The sequence below is a fragment of the Pinus tabuliformis genome, chromosome 3_2 (genome assembly GCF_031772625.1).
Source record: "Pinus tabuliformis cultivar Carrire ecotype Pingquan chromosome 3_2, CPIR1, whole genome shotgun sequence".
Lineage (NCBI taxonomy): Eukaryota > Viridiplantae > Streptophyta > Pinopsida > Pinales > Pinaceae > Pinus > Pinus tabuliformis.
In genome coordinates, this window is record NC_142302.1 from 566,117,553 (window position 1) to 566,134,685 (window position 17,133).

The following is a 17,133-nucleotide window of genomic DNA, read 5'->3' on the forward strand; positions in this document are numbered from 1 at the left end:
AATTATGGAGGAGGAAACAAAGCATTAAATGAAAAATTCATTGGTATGGTGGACACATCCATGGCTCGTAAAGGAGGAAAAAGAGCATTAAATTCATACCGGGTAATATAACTAAAGAGGAAATAGAGCCTTAAATGAAAAATTCATTCCATTTAATAGAGGTGGTATGGTGGACACATCTGAGGAGGAAACAGAGGCTTAAATCCATGGCTCATAAAATTATTGAATAGGAAATAGAGCCTTAAATCCATGTCTAATACACAACTAAACAAGTTATACCAAAACGGGAAAAAACAACAACCAAACCACAGGTTAAAGGAGCAAAGAACACAAGACACGACCATGGGCCAAACTAATAAATAAAAAGAGGTGTTATACAGGGAAATTACAAACTAATCAAATCCAAATAATACAGATCCAGTGATGCTTGAATTCCTAGGGGAAAAGATACACTGTTCAAGCTAGAGCGTAAGACATGCGTGCAACGGCTAATTGAAGCAATGAAAAAAAAAAGGATTTATTGAGGAGGAAGTACAGCCTTAAATTCAAAATAAAAATGGCTAAAGCGCCTAGTTTAAACTAATAAAAAAGACACAAATACCTGGAATTGGGATTTCATTCGATTTTGTTTCTTTAGCTAGATAGACTAGGCTTGGAACAACAACCACTTCTTTTCTTCTTTCATTTATTTCCCTGCAACACCAGCCCTTCATTTTTACAATGCACCCAACAGAAACACAAGGTTATGAAATGGAATTAGCTCTCGCAAAGGTGAACATAATAGACACTGAAATGAAATTAAATAGAATTGAATTAAACCTAGAGCTGCATTCCAGACTACTGTCGGAAGCAGCTCGCATGTGTATATAAATATCAAGTTATACGCCCCCGCCATACCGAATATTCTGACGACTCCACTCGCTAACTGCACGCTAGTGAAGAATCCCATGTGACTAGTGTTGGATCGAGATTCGAACCCTAAACATTGAGTACCGTCGACATAAAGCTTCCCAACAGACAAGCCAGTCCGCTCAACAGCATGGTGGAGACGAGCATCGCCCTTCTTCCAAATTTGTCGAGCATAGCTGCCATGAGGGCGTAGGTAGGTATTTCTGTGATTGCATTGAGGAAAAAACACACATATAAATTAGTACTCAGATTTACCATGTTCAGGCTTAATCCATAATACCCTGCACCACATACGAATCATAATACCCTACACCACATACAAATCAGATGAACCCTATTAAAACCATCCTCATACACGTCACGGGCGACTTGAATACGTCCACCAGGCTTCCCGATGGTTCCTCAGGCTCTGCAGGAGTGTGCTCGTCCCCGTCCAATGCCAACGATACTCTCGCCGACAGAGATTTCTGTTCTTGGCCGCAATCGATCTCATGACTTTCATGGCATCTTCCAGCCCGCCCTTGACGAGGTACCATCGGGGGGACTCTGATACAAATGGCAGAACGAAAAGGCAATACAAGGCCGAAGGAATCGAAGCGACTATGTACAGATATCTCTAGCTACCAGAAAAGTAGGAGAGAGCTGGAAGCAGAGCTATGCCGAGGGAAAAGAAATACAAAGTCAACATGCGAACTCGTCCTCTCTTACACGGCCCGACAGGTTCAGTTGCCAAAACGAAGGACGATAGTCGAACGCCGCCAATGCTAATTCCCTTCAATAAATGGAGAATCAAATAAACCCAGAAATTGGGCGAGAAGGCTGCCAAGAAACTGAGGATGGTGTTGCAAATACAGACCAAACTCAGCACTCCCTTCCCTCCCAGCAAAGAATCCGACAATTTCCCAAACATCCCTGCACCCGCATCAGTAAATAAACATCAAGATCCAATAACTGTAAATTCTTAAAGATCTAGAGGCAGCAAAATGCATATGAAGCTTCAGAGGTAAAATTATCAAAATTACTGATCAAGCACCCGATGAAAAACGCGGACTGCAGAACCCCAACTTTATATTTCTGATCACAAACGAGACCCATTCAGAAATCATTGAAACTCCGCTCCCTCCGTCCCAGCCCCATGACGCCCGATCCATGGAACACACAGATCCCGTGGAACTGCAGGATTCGAACCCATGCTTCATGGAAAGGAAATCGTCAAAGGGTTTCTCTATGTTGCAGTGCCAGTTGGGCTCATAGTCTGCAAAAATCATGACCATTGTATGAAAGACCTCCAGAGTCCATGCGAGACTGTAGAGCACAAAATGCTTGAGCTGCCATCGTCTGAATTCTCCCGTCCATTTTTGAATTGAGAGTTCATTATTTATTGGTTTTTTAAATTTCAATTCTTACTTTTCTCCTTTTTGGAAAAGGATGGGTTGATGCTTTTGGTTTTTTTAAATTTCTATTCTTGTGCTTTCTATTTTTGAAAAAAGATGTCAAGTATATGTTTTTGCTGTCAGGTTCATGCTTTTTACATCCACGTTGGGCCAATTCTTTTCTTGTGAGGTTCATTTTGTTGCCATGCTTTTTCCGAAGGGAAATATCAAACACACATCTTGTCAACACGGCTTCAATTTATATTTTTTATTTATTTATTTGCACTTTATAATTGAGTGTTCATTTAATTTTTATTTTAAAATTTTATTTATTTTTGGGATGTTTGTGGTAGTGTGTTGAAAGGCTTTAGGATTGAAGAGTTTGATGGATATATTATGTTATTTGTTTTTTATTTTATTTAATACTTGTTATATGAAATTTATTGTATATTAATATTATTTTTTATTTAAAATTGCAAAGCAATATGTATTTAGGGTAAGTGTCTTGACAAATTTGTAAAAACCAATTTTAATAAGTTTTAAAAAGGGCAAGTGGAAAATTGTGTGCGTGCGAATCTTTACAATGAGGAGTGTCCTCCTTGATATATAAGAATATGGGAATTAGTGTAGCCATATAAATGAAATGGCTAGCAAACTCAAATGAACATCAAAACACTCACCTCTCGATATATTTCACAGAGCCAAGCCAAAAAAAATCATGAACATCTCAAAACTGATAATTAAATTTGTATTTAAAACTCATACTTAATTTGTGTTTTTCATAAAAAATTTCTATTTATTACTGGAGTAGGATTCTTGTCCATTTTACTTTTCTAGGAAATAAACTTACTAAGGGCTTTTAGAAATGTAACTGAATATTGTTTATCAACCCTAATGTAGTTGGATTTGAGATCTACCGTGACATATGAGGGGGTTGCGTGGATGGGAATTTTTTAAACCAATTTGTGTCAACTCAACCCTAATGTAGTTGGATTTGAGATCTAACAGCATATGAGGGGCTTGCGTGGATGGGAATATTTTAAACCAATTTGTGTCAACAACAAGTGAGACATATATTTCTATGAATTATTATTTAGAATTTACATTTCGTCTACTCTTCCATTGTTATAGTTAGCCTAGTGAAAAACATTTTTTTTATTCTTGATTTGCTAACAAGATGTAGCACTGTACAGGACTTGAACATTTTTTAGTGTGCCAACTTTCCCTCTTTTGCATGGCTACTATTCTCAACGTCCCATTTTGATATGGCTTCTTGAAACTTATGTTTTTTTTCATACCCACATTTTAATTTGGTCTTAGGTATGTTCTTAATAGTTTTATGGAAGTATGCATTTCACCATGAACATTACACGTACTTAAATTAAAATCGTATTGAATTAACTTGGTTGCATGTTCCTATTTAATATTCATGCAAACTAGTGTGGTACTCAATGGTCGTTGTAGACAATTATGTTCAACCTTTAAACGTGGTATTTGAAATGCACTTTATTTACAGTTCTAGGGATAAAGAAGTAAATGGCATCTCTTACTTTTTTGAATTTCTTCATTGCCACTATTGTTCGGCTATTAAATGATTAATGATGTTAATGGATATTTTTAAAAAACATATCAATTTATTAACATCAATAAAAATAAATTGTGATAAAGTTTTGCCTTAGTCACATTATTATTGTTATGGTATTAATATTTATTAAAAATAGCTACTAATTATGTTTTTTTATCTTAAAATGTTATGTTATCAAAATATTTATGTTTTGTTGCAAATGTTCAAATTAACTTATCAACCATATATATATATATATATATATATATATATATATATATATATATATATATATATATATATATATATAATTTTAACTGGTTAAGATATAAATATATCTTAATCAGTTAAAAAAGAAAAAAGAAAAAATACAAATCTCATTATAATTAAAACTCAATATAATAAATAAATATTAAAATATTATACAATAAAAAGATAAGACTTAATTAAAGATATATAAAATACACACATTCAAGTATATAATAAAATTCATGGCTAATACAAATCAGCATAACAAACACAAGCATTCATTGACAAAACACTTTGTAAACATACTTAATCAATTTCAAATAAACAAAGATACAATATACAATTTCAAATGCAATGAAATATAAAATTTAAACACACAACATATAAAACCTACTACGCACTATTTACACTATAAAATTAATTGCAATCACAATTCAATACAACAAACACAGTATTACAATTTCAAGTCACCTACAATACAAATATTCATAAATAAGCGCGCCCACACACACACACATACACATATATATATCCAATTTCAAATAAAGAAACATACAAAGTACAAGTCAAAATAAACAAACATAAAATATACAAATTCAACTAAACACACAACATACAATTGTAATAGTGTGTTTGTTTGTTGTATTGAATTGTGATTGTAATTAATTTTCTAGTGTAAATAGTGAGTAGGTTTTTACTTTGTATATTGTGCATTTGCTTATTTAATATTGCAATGGCATGTTTGAGTGTTTGTATTTGTATTGACTTGAAATTGTATGATATGTGTTTCCTTATTTGGAACTTTATATTATTTGTATTTTTATTTGTATTTGTATTTTGTGTTTGATATTTAAAAATTTAAAATCGTATATTTGCTTATTTAAATTTGTATTGTAGGTGTTGTCTGAAATTGCATATACATGCGAGAATATGTTTTGTCGAATGTTTGTATGTGTAGGTGGCTTTGTGAATGTTTGTAAATGTATGTCTTTAAATTTTATATTCCATTTCATTTGAAATTGTATATTGTATTTTTGTTTATTTGAAATTGATTAAGTATGTTGACTAAGTGTTTTGTCAATGAATGATTGTGTTTGTTATGCTCATTTATATTAGACATGAGTTTTATTGTAAACTTGAACCTGTGTATTTTATATAGATTTAATTAAGTCTTATATTTTTATTGCATAATACTTTAATGTTTATTTATTATATTGAGTTTCAATTATAATGAAATTTGTATTTTTTATTTTTCTTTTTTAATTGTATTTGGTTAAAATAAATAAAAGCGCCCACACACAGACATAGATATCAAATTTCAAATAAAGAAACATACAATGTACTAGTCAAAATAAACAAAAATACAATATACAAATTCAAATAAACACACAACATACAATTGTAATATTGTGTTTGTTTGTTGTATTGAATTGTGTTTGTAATTAATTTTGTAGCTGTAAATAGTGTGTAGGTTTTCACTTTGTACAAACTTAATGTTGCAATGGCATGCTTGAGTGTTTGTCTTTGTATTGACTTGAAATTGTATGATATGTGTTTCCTTATTTGGAATTGTATATTATGTGTTTTTGTATTTGAAATTGTATTTTGTGTTTGATATTTAAAATTTTAAAATTGTATATTTGCTTATTTAAATTTGTATTCTAGGTGTTTTCTAAAATTGCATAAACATGCGAGAATATGTTTTGTCAAATGTTTGTATGTGTAGGTGGCTTTGTCAATGTTTGTGAATGTATATGTTTAAATTTTATATTCCGTTGCATTTGAAATTGTATATTTTATCTTTGTTTATTTCAAATTGATTAAGTTTGTTTACCAAGTGTTTTGTTAATGAATGCTTTTGTTTGTTATGTTGATTTGTATTAGGCATGAATTTTATTATAAACTTGAACATGTGTATTTTATATAGATTTAATTAAGTCTTATATTTTTAGTGTATAATATTTTAATGTTTATTTATTATAATGAGTTTTAATTATAATTAGATTTGTATTTTTTCCTTTTATTTTTTAATTGTATTTGGTTAAAATAAATAAACACACACACACATATATCCAATTTCAAATCAAGAAACACACAAAGTACAAGTTAAAATAAATAAACACACAATACACAAATTCAACTAAACACACAACATAAAATTTCATGTCAATAAAAGAAAACACTAAAATATTCTTATGCAACTTTAAATAAAAGTAATTTCGTAATATACAAATTAAAATCTACATTATACATGCACATTCAAATTCATAATTCAATACAACAAACACATTATTACAATTTCAAATTACATACAGATATTTGTAAATAAACATTCATACAACCATTCACGTATATATGCAGTTTCAATAAAATAAACATACAAAATACAAGTTTAAATAAGCAAATATACAATTTCGTGTCCAAATACAAAAGAAAATAATCATTGTCAAAACCACTCATATATAAGCAATTTCAAACGAGCAAACACACACTTCAACTAAACACACCGTCAAAACAAGTGACATATACATATAATTCAAGTAAACACAAGCTTACACAATTTGAATTCAAAATATCAAACATAAATACATAAAACATTTGCAAAACCACAAACATATATATACAAATTCAAATAATGTTACATGCAATTCAAGTAAACACAAGCTTAGACAATTTTAATTCAAAATATCAAACATAAATACATAAAACATTTGCAAAATCACAAACATATATATACAAATTCAAATAATGTTATCACTCTCAATATTTAGAGTTATAATATTTCTAGTGAATTAATTAATTCCCTAACACTTTCTAGAAAATGGATTCACAAATATCTACTCATTAGCAACTAATGATACAAAAAAACCTAACCTCAACAAAATAAATAAAAATTGGTATGATATAGTCAAACAATATTCGCAGTAAAGAAATTCAGAAAGGTAAGAGATACCTTTTTCCTTCTCTATCCCTAGAACTGTAAATAAACTTCATTTCGAATACCAAGTTTGAAGGTTAATAAAAAAAGGGTGTGACAATCTAAAAAAGTTCCAAAATATATTAAGTTCGCGAAGACTAACTCAAATATATTTTACTAAAATCTAGTACTCCTCTGGGTTGTTTGAAACACAATGAAAATTAAAAGTGGTACCATAAGTAACGCATACCTAGATATCTGTTTTTCTTAGTTTTGAATTTTCCATCATGCATAGCCAAAGTGCTGAATATGTAACCATTTCTAGTATTGCGAAATTTTCATGAAAACTAAGTTAAGTATTTTGTGGTGAAAATTTCTACTCTTCAGGCCAATAAAAATTAAAATAAGTACCATAATGTAAGACATGCTAAGGTGATTTTTTTTATTACTTTTGTGGCAATTTCAAACAACTAAAAATTAAAATAAGTAGCATAATGTAAGACATACTAAGGTGGATCTTATTTGTTAGTTTTCACTTGTTTTGAATTTCCAATTGAGCATAGATGAAGGGCTAAGCACGAAATATAATTTCTTCTATTTCAAAGAACAAAATATTTTGCTCTTGTTTTGAAAAAAGAGCATATCTGCTGAGGAAAACCACACAATAATAAAAAAGAACCTAAAAGAAGAAAAGAAAGAATGCATCTAAAGATGCTAACAACTAATTGTGAAAACACCACAAAAAGATATGCTCTTGTTGAGACAACAAGGAAGAACATTTTATCATAATGCAACACATTACTCATTTTATCATAATGCATCGATGCAACACATTAACTCATTTAATCATAATGCTTCAATGCAACACATTAACTATTGAAGATGACAACATAACAAAATTCTAGGTTTTGCCATGCAAGGGATATATGTAGTCATGACATGGAAACTTTTATTACGGGTAATCAATGATCAAAGATAAAAGTTGAACTAACTTATAACACTATGTAGAAAATTGTGTGAAATTACCAAACATTGTACTTTATCTACATAGTAAAAGGTTTGAAATTATTTGTAATCTATCATGCCTCAATATTGCATGGTATCAACCTAATAGCATTGTATGAAGGATATTTGTTACCATGGCTTTTTGTAAATTATAAGGGAAATCGTTAATTATTGAAAATGTTGCTTCAAGCTGATAATGTAGCTTAGTTGTTCATTTTAATTCAAACAACTAGAATTGAATAAATGAATCCCCAAAAAATGAGGAAAATACTAACAAACAAGACAACTTCATCAATCACCAAAAACACATCAAGAATATATACCTAAACCAACATTCTTCCTATAACCAACTGAGCTCATTTCCTTAATATCAAGGTCTACAATGAACATTGACTACCACAATAGTTTTCATGAATATTAAATAGGAAAACACAATCAAGTTAATTCAATTGGCTTTTAATTTAAGCACGTGTAATGTTCATGGTGAAATGCATAACCTGAGAAAACTATTAAACACATACCTAAGATGGAACCAAAATGTGGGTAGGAAAAAAAAATCATAAATTTCAAAAAGCCAAGCCATATCAAGTTGGGACATTGAGAATAGTAGCCATGCAAAAGAGGGAAAGCTCACCTGCTAAAAAAATGTTCAAGTCTTCTACAGCACAAAAAAATGTTTTTCACTCGGCTAACTACAAAAATGGAAGAGTAGTGATAGTTGAGAAATGTAAATACTAAATAATAATTCATAGAAATATATATGTGACTTGCAGTTTACACAAATTGGTTTAAAACAATCCCATTCACCCAACTTGGTTTAAAACAATCCCATTCACCCAACTGCCTCATAGGCAGTTAAATCTCAAAAATCTCAAATCCATCTACGTTAGGGTTGATAAACGATATTCAGTTACATTTCTAAAAGCACTACGTAAGTTTCTTTCTTAAATAAGTAAAATGGACAAGAATCCTATTCCAATAATAAATATAAATTTTTTATGGAAGACAATTTTTTTGAGTTTTAAATACAAATTTAATTAGGAGTTTTAATATGTTCATGGTGTTTTTTTGGCTTGGCTATGTGAAATACATCATGACATGTGTGCTTTGATGTTCATCTGAGTTTGCTAGCCATTTCATTTATATGGCTACACTAATTCCTATATTCATATCAAGACCAAAGACCCTATCAAGACCAAATTGCATGATTCATTATAAAGATTCGCACACGCGCAAATCCACTTGCCCTTTTTAAAACTTATTAAAAACATTTTTGCATATTTATCAAGATACTTACCCTACATACATATTGCTTTACAATTTTAAATAAAATATTATATTAATATCCATTAAATTTCATATAACAACTATTAAATAAAATAAAAAATAAATAACATAATATATCTCTCCAACTCTCGGCATGTGATATTCAGAGGCCATGACTTTGGCCCATGGTATTTAGCATTCCCTATTTATAGAGTAATAAACTCCATAATAAAGTTTATATAAATATTCATTGATAAAAATCTTCTTCTATGCTTTAAATAAATATATCATTAACCTATAATAATAATAATACTAATACTGATAATAATAAAATAGTTAATTTCATAATTTTTTAAATCTTACCAACCTGATATGTATAAACATTCACAAGTCATTTAACTAATATAATTGTGCTATTACCTAAATTTCTATTAAATGTGTTATTTTTTTTTAATATTGATAATTGAAATACATTTTAAATATTTAAAGCTACATTAATACTAAAGGTTTTAAATATTTTAAAGTACATTTTATAGTGAATTACTACAGCGTTTACCACTTTTTGTTAATGATATGGAGAGAGATAATTTATCTTATTTTGGTTATTCGATTTGTGAAATTAAATTTTTTTAGTATAGTCTTCTCAAATAACATGCACACTTTTCTTTGTATGGTTTAAAGTGTAGAAAGAATTTTGTGTTTTTCGCTTCTTACTTTGCCTTGCTATTTTTTGTTTGTAGTTTTTAGATATATTTTGTTAGTTTTTTTTAGTTTTTATACAATATTGAAAAACTAAAAGTTTATCCTAGAAACGAGAAAGAAAATTCTTAATTTAGAGAATGTATTCCTTAATAATTGCTCTCCCTTGTTGTCTCAACAAGAGCTGCATACTTGGTATATCCTTTGTTTTTTTTTTAATCACTTCACCATCCAATTGCCATTGAGTTGAAGAGAATCTATTCCAATTTGTCACAATTACTTTTACTTACAAGGTATGGTAATCATACATATCTTTTTGTGTTGACATCACACTTAGTTGTTACCATATTTAGATGCATCCTTTCTTTTCTTCTTTTAGGTTCTTTTTTATTATTGACGGGTTTCCCTTAGCATTCTATGCTCCTTTTTCAAAAAAATGAACAAAATATGCTTTTCTTTGAAAAATAGAAGAAATGATTACATGCTTAGCCCTTCCAATGGGAAATTCAAAACTAATAAAAAAAGTCACCTTAGTATGTCTTACCTTATGGTATTTATTTTAATTTATAATTGTTTGAAATACAAACAAAACTAATCAAAAAACCCACCTTAGTATGTCTTACCATATGGTACTTATTTTGATTTGTAATTGTTTTTAATAGCCCAAAGAGTAGGAATTTACAGTAAAATATCCTTAACTTAGTTTTCGTGAAATTTTTTCAATACTATAAATGGTTACATATTTAGCTCTTTGGCTATACATGATGGAAAATTCAAAAGTAAGAAAAACATATATCTTGGTATGTCTTACTCGATGGTACCCATTTCAATTCTCATTGTGTTTGAAAGAGCCCCGAGGAGTACTAGTTTTTAGTAAAATATCTTTGAGTTAGTTTCTGCGAACTCAATATCTTTTGGAACTTTGTAGATTGTCACGCCTTTTTTTTAGATTTACCTTCAAAGCCGGTATTCGAAATGAAGTTTATCTGTAGTTCTAGGGATAGAGAAGGAGAAGATATCTCTCTCTCCCCTCTCCCTCGTGATCCCCATCGCCCTCACTCTAGCTATCTCTCTCTCCCTCCCTCACCCACTCTCTCTCCCTCCCTCTCCACCTCTCCTATCTTTCTCCCCCTCTTCCTCCCCTCTCCCCAAACCTCTCTCCCTCTCACTCCCACTCTCCCTCCCCCTCTCTACTCTCTCATACTCCCTCCCTCCATATTGCCCTCTCTCTCTCTCTCTACCTCTCTCACTCCCTCTCCCTCCATCTCTCTCTCTCCCTCTCTCTCTCTCTCTCTTGCTCCTTCTCTCTCTCTCCCCCCTCTCCCTCTCTCTTTCCCCCTCTCTCCCTCTCCCCCTCTCCCTCTCTCCTCTCTCCCGAGCTCTCCCTTCCTCTCCCTCTCTCTCTACCACTCCCTATCCCCCTCTCATGCCATTTCTCCTTCCCCTTCCCCCACCCTCTCCCTCTCTCCATATCCCTCCCCCTTTCCACACCACCACCACACTATCTCTCTCTCACACACACACATACTCACACACACATTCTCTCTCTCTCTCTCTCTCTCTCTCTCTCTCTCCCCTACCCCTCCCCCTCCTCTTATTCCCTCTCTCTGTCTCTCTCCCTATCACTCTCACACTCCCCCTCTCTTGCTCACTTCCCCTTCCCATATCCCTCTCCAACTATCTCTCCCTCGCTCCCTCTCCATCTCTCTATCTCTCTCCCTCTCTCTCTCCCCCTATCTCCCTCCCACTCTCTCCCTCCCCCTCACTTACCCCACCTCTCTCTCTCACTCTATCCCACTCCCTCCATCTCACCCCTCCCTCTATCTCCCCCTCTACCACCCTCCCTTTCCCCCTCACTTACCCCACCTCTCTCTCTCTCACTCTATCCCACTCCCTCCATCTCACCCCTCCCTCTATCTCCCCCTCTACCTCCCTCCCTCTCCCCCTCTCCCTCTAGCTCCTTCCCTCCTACTCCCCCTCCCACCCGCTCTCTCTCTCTCTCCCTCTCCTCTTATTATCTCCTTCCCTCTCCCTCTCCCTCACTCTCCCCTTGCTATCTCCCTCTCTCACCCTCTCTATCTCTGTCTGCATCTCCTACCTTCTCCTAGTATAATTCCCCCTCTCCCTCCCCCTGCCCCTCCCTCTCTCTCTCTTTGAATCTCTCTCTCGGTCTCTCGCTACCTCCGCCTCCCCACCTTCTCTCTCTCCCTCCCCTCTCCCCCTCTTCTCCCCCCCTCCCGCTCCAGCTCGCGCTCTCTGAATCCTACTTTTCCCCACCCCCTCTCTCCCCCCACCTATATCCCTATCTACTCCTCTCCCTCCCCCTCTCCCTATCATCCTTTCTCTCCCCCGTCTCTCTCTCCTACTCCTCCTCTCCCTCTCTATCTCTCTCTCCCTCTATGCCTCTCTCTCTCTCCCCCTCTCCCCCTCTCTCTCTCTGCCTCTCCCTCTCCCCTTTCCCCTCTCCATCTCTCTTCCCCTCCTTCTCCCACTCCCCCTCTCCATCTCCCACTCGCTCTCCTCCTCTCTCTCTCTGCCTCTCCCTCTCCCCTTTCCCCTCTCCATCTCTCTTCCCCTCCTTCTCCCACTCCCCCTCTCCATCTCCCACTCGCTCCCCCCTCTTTCTCTCTCTCTCTCCTCCTCCCCCTCCTTCTCCTCTCTCTCTCTCTCCTCCTCCCCCTCTCTCCCTCTCTCTCCTCCTCCCCCTCCCTCTCCCTCTCTCTCCCTCATCGCTCTCTCTCCCATCCCCCTCTATATCTAGCTCTCTCTGTCCCTGCCTCCCTCAACCTCTCTCTCTCTATCTCTCTCCCCATCTCCCTCTTTCTCTCTCTCTCCCCCTCTCCAACCCCCTTTCGCTCTCTCTCTCTCCCTCCCTCTCTCTCTCTCCCCCTCTCCCTCTACCTATCTCTTTCTTTCTCCCTCTCCCTCTCTCTCTCTCTCGATCTCCTCCTTCCCTCCTCTATCCTTATCTCCATCTATCTCCCTCCTCACCCTCCCTCCTCTCTCTCGCTCTCTCTCTTCCTCTCACTTCCTCTTCTTCTCCCTCTACCTCTCCCCCTCTCCCGTCGTCTCGCCTTCCCCCACTCCCACCCTCTCCCCCTCTCCATCACCTAACCCTTCCCGCCCACCCTCTCTCTCCCTCTCTCCCTCTCTCACTCTACCTCTCACTCCCTTCCTCACTCTCCCCCTCCTACCCCCACTCCCTTTGTCTCTCTCTCTCCCTCTCCTCCCTCCCTCCGCTCTCCCATTATTTTCCCCACTATCCCTCTCCCCCTCCCCCTATCATACTCCCTCCTCCTCTCCCTCCTACTTTTCATCCTCGTCCCCCTCTCCTCCCTCTCCCTCTCTCACCATATCCCTCTCCCCCTCTCTCGCTCTCTTCACCCCACGCTATCCTCTTCGACTTTGTCTCCCGCTCTCTCTCTCCCCTCTACCTCTCCTTCTCCCTCTCCCTCTCTCTCTCCCTCTCTCCCCCTCCCGCTTGTGCTCCCCTCTCCCTCTCCCCCTCTCTTCTCCCACCTATCTCTCTCCCTTCCCCTCTCCATTCCCCTCTTACCCACTCCCTCTCCCTATCCTCCTCTCTCCCACTCATATCTCTCTCTCTCTCCCCCCTGTTATCTGCCTCCCTCTCCCTCTCCCTCTGGCCATCACCCTCTCCTTCCCTTGCCTCCTCCTCCCTCTCCCCTTCCCTCTCCCTCTCTCTCCCTATCCCGCTATCTTCCTCTCTTGCTCCCCCTCTCCCTCTCGCACTCTCTCTCCTCCTCTCACTGTCTCTCTCTCGCTCCCTCTCACCCACCCTCTCCCTCGATCTCTCCCCTTCATGCTCCCACTCCCCCTCTCTGCACCAACATATCTCTCTATGTGCCTCTCCCCCTCCCCCTCTCCCTCTCCCTCTCCTTATCCTCCCCACTATCTCCCTCTCCCCCCTTCTCTCTCTCTCTCACCCCCCTCTCTCACTCTCCCTCCTCCTCTCTTGCTCCCCCTCTCCCTCTCGCACTCTCTCTCCTACTCTCACTGTCTCTCTCTCGCTTCCTCTCACCCACCCTCTCCCTCGATCTCTCCCCTTCATGCTCCCACTCCCCCTCTCTGCACCAACATATCTCTCTATGTGTCTCTCCCGCTCCCCCTCTCCCTCTCCCTCTCCTTATCCTCCCCACTGTCTCCCTCTCTCCCCTTCTCTCTCTCTCACTCTCCCTCCTCCTTTCTCTCTAGATCTGCATGCAATACCACATATAGATATTAGAGAAAAAACACATATTTTTAATAAAATATAAATTTTTTTATCAATTTCTTTTTTATATAAAAATAATAATCCTTTCTAAATTATATATTTAAAAAATAAAAACAAATTTTGCCTTTCTTCACACGTTTCCTAAAACATATGTAAAACAGTTATATCTAAACCATTTGCAAAAACAAACCTACAATATAACATATAAATATAAGAAAAAAAATGCGAGGGAGTTATTTCTGAGTCATTTGCATAAACAAACTTACAATATAGCATATAAATATATAAATATAAGAAGAAAAAATACACATAATAAAACGCACGATAGGTTTCTCCACCGAACGTGTGGAAGTAAAAGTAAGAGAGAAATAAATATCATTTTATCTCGCTTTAACTATCTCCCGGAAAAGCCTGTACGAATGGTAGAGGGCCGCCGTTTCAAATCTACGCGGACTAGCTAACACTGGAGGAGGAAGATAAAGCTGCCGGACTTGATGGGGGCGTTGAATTGAATCCCAAAGAAGGCAAATGTAATGTAACTGATTCGGAGGATTGAAGCGAAAGAGGGCTAGGGCTATACAGAACAGAGAATTTCCAATTGGCGCGAAAGAGCTGAGTTTTAATGTAATGTAACTGATTCGGGAGGATTGAAGCGAAAGAGGGCTATATATAACGGAGAATTCCCAATTGACACGAAATTAATTTTAGAGGATTGAAGTGAAAGATGGCTATATATAACGGAGAATTCTAATTCACGCGAAAGAGCTGAGTTGATTTCGATTATTTTTAATTTAAAAGTTGAATAAACCAATGATAGATAAATAAAGAGCAACTCACATAGTAGTACGTATTATTAATTTGAAAACCTATATTACATATATAACTGAGAATTGCGAGTTGACGCGAAAGAGCTGAGCATGATTGGATTATTATTAATTTAAAAGTTGAAGAAACCGGTGATTCACTGATAAGAAAGAGTCACAGCCTCCATGGAAGATGCACAAGACGCCACAAGGATAATAGATATTATTAAGAAGGAAACAGAGGCCTAAATCATGCACACGGCACGAGGGAAATAGAAATTACCGAGGAGGAAATAAAGGCTTAAATGCATGGCTGATGCACACATCAAAAGGGAAATAGAAATTACTACGGAGGAAATGGAAGCTTATATCCATGGCTGATGCACAAGTGTAATAGAAATTATTGTGGATGAAAGAGAGGTTTAAATCCATGGCTGATGTAGAAGAATAAAATTATTGAGGAAGAAACAGAGGATTAAATCCATGGTCGATGCACTATTGGTTAAACTAATTAAAAAAAAGAGGTTATAGAAGAAAACCACAAACTAAACTAATACACAAAACATTAAACCCAAATACAAAGCTGTGGGAAGTCATTAAAAACCTAGTCCCAATGGTGCTTGAATTCGTAAGTGATAAATTGGTTAATCTAGAGCCAAAGACGTGTACTAAAGCACCATGTTTAAACATGGCCATCTCTACATACCTGAAATTGGGATTCCATTTCATTTCTTTAGCGAGGTACGCTTTGAACAGTAGCAATGTCAACTACCTCTTTCATTCATTTCCCTGCAACGTCAGCCCTTCCTTCATTCTAATAGCACCAAACAATTTACAAGGCAATGAAATGGAATTAGTTCAGCAAACTAGAGTAGAGATGAACATAAATACTTAAATTAGAGATGAACATAAATATTTAAATTAAATAAAATTTGATTCATACCATTTCTGAGAGAATACAAGGCCGAAGGAATCAAAGCGACTATCTCCAGCTGCCAGAAAAGTAGGAGAGAGCTGGAAGCAGGGCTATGCGGAGGGAAAAGAAATACAAAGTGGACATGCCAACGGCCGGGTTCAGTTGCCAAAATGAACGACGACAGCCCAACGCCGCCAGTGCTAATTCCCGTCAATAAAAGGAGAATCAAATAAACCCAGAAATTGGGCGAGAATGTCGTCAAGAAACCGAAGATGGCGTTGCAAACCAACCTCAGCACTCCTTCCCTCCCAGCGAAGAATCAGACAATTGTCCAAATATCCCTGCACCGGCATCAGTAAATAAACATCAAGATCCAATAACAGTAACGAAGCAAATTCTTAACAATTAGTTGAAATTCTTAATGATCTAGCGGCAGCAAAGTGCATATAAAGTTTCGGAGGTAAAATTATCAAAATTACCGATCAAACACGCGATGAAAAACACGGACTCAGAAGCCCAACTCAGAAGCCCAACTTTATATTTCTGATCACAAACGAGACCCATTCAGAAACCGTCGAAACTCCGCTCCCTCCGTACATGGAACACACAGATCCCGTGGAACTGCAGGATTCGAACCCGTGCTTCATGGAAAGGAAATCGTCAAAGGGTTTCTCTATGTTGCAGTGCCGGTTGGTCTCATAGTATGCAAAGATCATGACCATCGTCTAAACCCTAAACCCTAAACCCTAAATCCTAAACTCTAAGCATTGTATAACATTTTAAAAATTGTTTTGCAACTTTTATTGAAGTGTTTATTAAAATCATTTACTAAACCCTTATAAACCCTAAACCTTAAATCCTAAACCCGAAACCCTAAACCCTAATCATTTTATAACATTTTAAAAAGTTTTTTGTAACTTTCATTTAAGTGTTTTATAACATTTTATAAAATTTTTAAATTATTTTGTAACTTTTATTTAACTTTTTATTAAAATAACTTACTAAATTGTTATAAACCCTAAAATCTAAGCCCTAAACAGTAAACCCAAAACCATAAACTCTATACCCTAAACCTTAATCATTTCATAAAATTTTAAAAGTCATTTTGTAAGTGTTCATAAAAATAATTTACTAAAGTGTTATAAAACCTAAACCGTAAGCCCCAAACACTACACCTGAAACCCTAAAACATAAACCCTAT

At 36.0% G+C, this 17,133-nt stretch overlaps 1 pseudogene; it reads right to left on the reverse strand.

Moving 5' to 3' along the window:
- Positions 1 to 715: 715 nt before the first annotated feature.
- Positions 716 to 16,654, reverse strand: LOC149181768 (organic cation/carnitine transporter 4-like; annotated as a pseudogene).
- Between the last annotated feature and the right edge of the window lie 479 nt (positions 16,655 to 17,133).